At 38.3% G+C, this 6,548-nt stretch overlaps 1 protein-coding gene across 1 annotated transcript in view; it reads right to left on the bottom strand.

Moving 5' to 3' along the window:
- GTF2E2 (general transcription factor IIE subunit 2) overlaps positions 1 to 6,548 on the bottom strand; it is a 187,574-nt gene that overhangs the window by 92,656 nt on the left and 88,370 nt on the right. The window lies entirely within an intron of this gene.

The raw sequence follows: 6,548 nt of genomic DNA, 5'->3' as shown, positions 1-6,548 counted from the left end.
AAAAAAAAAAAAAATGGTTGCATCAGTGTATTGACAGAGAACTTCCAGAAATGCAAGCTCAATTCAGAAGAGGATGTGGAACAAGGGTTATCATAGCTGATGTCAGATGGTAACTATCAGGAGGAAGTAGGAGGGGAGCTGTTGCATTGTGGTAAATTGGAGTCAATGTCATGAGACAAAGTATATGTGAACTACTGTATGGAAAGTGAATTTGCTCTGTAAATTTTCACCCAAATCACAATTTAAAAAAAAGAGGATTCTAAGCCCAGACCTATGAATAAAATGAATAATTCTAATAAGGTTAGTAATATAGGATTGTATCTTCTGAGCCATTTCACTGCACTAAGTGCAACAAGATACTTTTTTAAAAAAAAAGGGAAGGAAAAGTACTTATCAATGAGTTTTCCATGGGCCAGCAATCCAAGCTGTCCTACTGCATCATGTGCCATCTGTGGCAAACAACTTACAATGGCTCTAGCAAAACTGAAAAGACATTTGACTATAAATCCAGCTATTCAACTCTCAAGCAGTAAAGCTTTTGCTTGAAAAAATAAAAATCACATTCAATGAAAAGGCTCAGGAAGCAGGCTACTTAGGAGCTTAACTTATTGCTCAGTAAGAAGTGGGAGGATACAAAGTTGGTGGGAATCTAACCACAACTTGTATAATTACATTGAGTATAATGCTAACAAAAGGTACAGTATGAGAAATATAAAGGTTCTACTGTCAAATAGTGTAAGTCAACAAACTGGTAACATGTTATATGTTTAATAAACTGAGAAACAACAGATTCTCTAAGCAGACTGGCAAATCAACAGATTTCACCAATGAAAGTCATGTAGTATCATTTGTGAAATATACAAACAGTAGTGAAAGCAAAAAGAGAAGAGAAAAAAAACTGCTGCAAAGAATTGCCAATAACAAGCAAAGGGTAGAACATATTTAATGTGGTATCTTCTAGGTGGTGTATTGGATAAGGCAGGAGCTCTGACGGCTCAAACCCACCAGCCACTCCTCGGAAGGAAGGTTTGGCAATCTACTTTCGTAGTGATACTGCCTCAGAAACCCAAAGAGGGGTAGCTGTGAGTTGGGTCTGACTCAAAGGCACATAACAATAACATTGGATAAGGCATTTATTTGGCTGCAAATCCTAAGGTCAATAGTTCAAACTCACCAGCCAATCTGTGGAGGGAGGATGGGGCACTGTACTTCCATAAAGGTTTACAACAGCCTCAGAAACCTAATGGGGGTTGCTATGAGTTAGACTCAACTCAATGGCAGTAAAGTTTTTTATTTTTCTTTTCTAGGAGTCCTAGTGGTGCAGTGGTGGTTAAGCCCTCAGCCGCTAATTGAAAGATGAGCAGTCCAAACCCACCAGTTGCTCCACAGGAGAAAAATGAGGCAGCTGGCTTCCATATAGAGTTACAGCCTTGGAAACCCTAAGGGGCAGTTCCACCCTGTCCTTCAGTGTTGCTGAGTAAGAACTGACTCAATGGCAGTGGGACTTCTGGTATCTTCTTTTCGAGAAACAAAAAGTCTGTGTCTTGGAGGAACTGTTGGCATCTACACTGATGTGCCCCATCAATGGTTGGCACAATGAAAAGTTCTGCCTCTCCTTTAAAAAAGAAAAGAAAATCCTGATGTTTTCATAAGACATTGCTTCTAAAAGGTACTAATATCAAAAACTCTTGGAAATAAAAAGTGTTCTGAATTATGCTACAATAATGACTCTCTTAACTAAACAAAGGCCAGTTCACTTGAGCACATAAACTTCCTACTACATACAATCCAGTGGCTTAGCAGAGGAGTTCTCAACAGAACATTTAAACCTGAAAAGTGAATTACAGAAGTACTTTCAAGAGAGTAGAAGGCCACAATTTACTGAGTGCTCCAAAGACGAAGGATGACTACAGAGGCTAGCTTTCTTAGCAGACTTTTTTTTTTTTTTTTTTAACATGTGAACCAGCTGAACAGAAAAGTTGCCTAAAAGATCACTTCCAGTGTTTAAATGGTAACAAAACTACTCTTGCACACATCATGTCTTATTAGCATCATGTACAGCAGCAATTTGTGATAAGACCTTTAGGCCTACTTGGATAGGTCAAAATAATAACAAACGGAAAATTTTATAAAAGAAAAAATTAAGGTCTACTCTCCCAATGCTACTGATTTGCATTAGAAATGATGTATTTTCTAGTGAAGAAGAACCATTAAAAAAAGAGTAGGATAATAAATAGGCAAACAAAAAAATATCATTCTCTTTTCAAAAGAACAGTGACAACTATTATGGGATTATTATATCTACAAGGAGCCCTGGTGGCACAGTGGTTCAAGCACTAAGCTGCTAACCAAAACATCAACAGTTAGAACTCACCAACCACTTGCTCTGTGGGAGAAATATGTGCAGTTTGTTTCTGTAAAGATTTACAGTCTTGGAAACCCTATGGAAGCAGTTCTCCTCGATAAGGTCACTATGAGTTGGAAACAACTTGATGACAGTGAGTTTTGTTTTGGGTTATCACAGCCACTGCTTCTACTACTCATCTGTCACTTTGTCATACTGTGGTGGCTTCCATGTTGCTGTGATGCTGGAGGCTGTATCACTGATATTTCAAATACCAGCAGGGTCACCTAGGGTGCACAGGTTTCAGCAGTGCTTCCAGACTAGGACAAACTAGGAAGAAAGACCTAGCAATATACTTCGGAAAGACTGGCCAGTGAAAACCTTATGGATAGCAACAGAACACTGTCTGATTTAGTGCCAGAAGATGATTCCTCAGGTTGTAAGGGACTCAAAAAACAACTGGGGAAGAGCTGCCTCTTCAAAGTACAGTTTACCTTAATAACATAGATGGAGCAAAGCTTTTAGGACCTTCATTTGCTGATGTGGTACAACTCAAAATGAGAAAAAACAACTACAAATTTCCATTAGTAATCAGAATATGGAGTGCGCAAAGTATGAATCTAGGAAAACTGTAAGCTGTCAAAAATGAAACGGAACACACAAAGATCAATATCCTACGCATTAGTGAGCTGAAATCGACTGGTATTGGCCATTTTGAATCAGATAATCATATAGTTGACTAGGCTGGAAGAAACAAATTGAAGAGGAATGGCATCATATTCATCATCAAAAAAGAACATTTTCAGACCTATCATAAAGTACAATGCTGTCAGTGATAGGGTAATATACATATGCCTAAGAAGACGACCAGTTAATTTGACTATTATTAAAGTTTTGCACCAATCACTAATGCCAAAGATGAAGAAATTGAACATTTTTACCAACTTCAGCACTCTGAAATTTATCAAACATGCAATCAAGATTCACTGATAATTACTGGTGATTGGAAATAAACGCTGGTAATTTCAAAGAAGGAATCTGTGGTTGGAAAATAGGCCTTGTTGATAAAAACAACACCAGAGATAATATGACAGAATTTTTTAAGACCAATAACATATTTATTGGAAATATCACAAGGCAACAGATCTTGGATAAAAACATCATGCTTGGCAAAGCAAAGGGTGAGCAAAAAAGAGGAAGACTATCAATGAAATGGACTGAGACAGTGGCTGAAAGAGTGGGCTCAAACACAGTAATGACTATAAGGATGGTGCAGACCTAGGCAGTGTTTTGTTCTGTTGTACATAGGGTCGCCAAGTCAGATCCAATTTGACAGCAACTAACAACAGCAACATATCCACAACTTAGCAATTAGGCTAACATACTGTGTATTACAGGTACAATAATTTTTCCCAGTCGTTCTCTGTTGTTTTTGTTGTCAAATTGGTTCTGACTCACAGTGACCCTATATACAACAGAACAAAACACTGCCCGGTCCTGCACTATCCTTACAATCTTAGCTATGCTTTGAGCCCATCATTGTAGCCAGTGTCAATCCATCTGGTTGAAGGTTTTCCCTTTTTTCACTCACCCTCTACTTTGCACAGAACAATACCCTTTCCAGAAACAAGTCCCCTCTGACAACATGAACAAAGTATGAGAGAAGTCTGGTCATTCTTCCTTCTAAAGAACATCCTGGCCATAATTTCTTCAAGATGGATTAATTTATTTTTCTTGCAGTCCATACAAACCAAAACCAAACTCATTGCCATCAAATCAATTCCAACTCATAACAACCCCTTTGGGTTTCCGAGGCAGTAAATCTTTACGGAAGTAGATTGTCTAGTCTTCCTTCCACAGAGTGGCTGGTGGGTTTGAACCACCAACCTTCTGGTTAGTAGTCAAATGCTTTAGGCACTATGCCACCAGAGCTCCTTAGTACCTTCAATATTCTTCACCAACACTATAATTCAAATGCATCAATTCCTCTGCAGTCTTCCTTACTGACTGTCCACCCTCTCATATGCATATGAAGCTACTAAAAATATTATGGTTTAGGTTAGGTGCAACTTAATCTTCAAAGTGACATCTTTGTTCTTAAACTTTAAAGAAGTCTTTTGCAGCAGATTTGCCCAGTACAACATGTCATCTAATTTTCTGACTGTTGCTTCCATGGGCTTTCATTATGGATCTAAGTAAAATGAAATCCTTGACATCTTCCATCTTTTCTCTGTTTATAATGATGCTGCTTATTGGTCCAGTTCCGTGGATTTCTGATTTATGTTGAGGTGTAAACTATACTGAAGGCTGCAATCTTTTATCTTCATCAGTAAGTGCTTCAAATCTTCCTCATTTTCAGCAAGCAATGGGGTGTCATCTGCACATCGCAGGTTGTTAATTAGTCTTCCTCCAATTTGAGGCTTGAATTTTTTCTTCAGCTCAGGTTGAGAAATGCCATGCATGTTCTTCCCCTTTGGTTTTCCATCTCCAAGTCTTTCACATTTCATTTTAACATTTTACTTCATCCCCTGGAGCTGCCCTTTGAAATCTTCTGTTCAGATCCTTTACTTCATAATTTCTCCCATTCATTTTAGCTACTCTCTTTTCAAAAGCAAGTTTCAAAGTCTCTTTTGAAATTTATTTTTATCTTTTCTTCCTTTCCTGTCTTTTTAATGACCTTTTGCTTTCTTCATGGATGATGTTCTTCATGTCATCCCACAAGTGTTTGGTCTTCAATCACTGGTGTTCAATTAATCAAATCTACTCTTAAGATGCTCTCTAAATTCAGGTGGGATATACAAGGTCATATTTAGGCTCTCATGGACTTGTTTTAATTTTCTTCAACTTCAACTGAATTTGCATATGAGCAACTGCTGGTCTGATCCACAGTCGGCCTCTGGCCTTGTTCCAACTGATGATACTGAGCATCTCCACTGTCCCTTTCCACAGATACAGCTGATTTGATTCTTGTGTATTCCTTTTGGCGTGGTCCATGTGTACAGACACTGTTTATATTGTTTAAAAAAAGGTAATTGCAATGAGTAAGTCGTTGGTCATGCCAAATTCTATCATGCGATCTCTGGCATTATTTCTATCAACAAAGCCATATTTTCCAACTACCAATGCTTCTTCCTTGTTTCCAACTTTCACATTCCAATCAAGAATAACTATCAATACATCTTCGTTGCATGTTTGGTCAATTTTGGATTGCAGAAGTTGGTAAAAATCTTCAATTTCTTTATCTTTGGTTAAGCGGTTGGTGTATAAATTTAAATAGTAGTATTAACTGGGCTTCCTTGTAGGTATATGGGTATTATCCTATCAATGACAGCACTGTAGTTTAGGCTAGATCTTGAAGTATTTTTTCTGATGATGAATGCAACACCACTCCTCTTCATCATTGCCAGCATGATATACTATTTGATTGCCTGATGCAAAATGGCCATTACCAGTCCATTTCAGCTCACTAATGCTTAGGATATCAATCTTTAAGTGTTTCATTTCATTTATGACAAATATCAATTCTCCCAGACTCATACTCCATACATTACACATTCTAATTACAAATGGATGTTTGCAGCTGTTTCTTCTCATTTTGAGTTGTGCCACATCAGCAAATGAAGGTATAGGAAGCTTTACTCCATCCATGTCATTAAGGTATACTCTTCTTTGAGGAGGTAGCTCTTTCCTAGTCACATTTTGAGTACCTCCAACCTGCGGGGCTCCTCTTCCAACACTGTATTAGACGATGTGTACCTGCTATCCATAGGGTTTTCAGTGGTGTGTATGTGTGTGTGTATATATATGTGTGTGTATGTGTATACACACACGCACACACACACACACCCAGAAATGGACATGGCTACGTCCTTCGTCCTAGTCTTCTTAGTCTGGAAGCTTCACTGAAACATGTCCACCATGGATGACCCTGCGGGTATTTGAAACACTAGTGACACAGCTTCCAGCATCACAGCAACACACAAGTCATCTCAGTATAACAAAGTGACAGATGTGTGTTGGAAGGGTTCTCTAAAATCTGAAAAATTATTTAAAAACCTTCTTCCAAGGTATGAAGACTGAAAAAGTCTGCTCTATCAGATTAAGGAATTTTGCTTCTACTATTAATTTGCTAGGAGCTCTGGTAGCATAGTGCCTAAGGCACTTGACTGTTTACCAGAAGGCTGGCGGTTCAAACCCACCAGCC

This window comes from Orycteropus afer, unplaced genomic scaffold (assembly GCF_000298275.1).
Source record: "Orycteropus afer afer isolate SDZICR_OR568_19922 unplaced genomic scaffold, OryAfe1.0 scaffold00095, whole genome shotgun sequence".
Lineage (NCBI taxonomy): Eukaryota > Metazoa > Chordata > Mammalia > Tubulidentata > Orycteropodidae > Orycteropus > Orycteropus afer.
The sequence above is the reverse complement of the archived record's forward strand: the minus strand, read 5'-3'. Positions and strand labels throughout refer to the sequence as shown.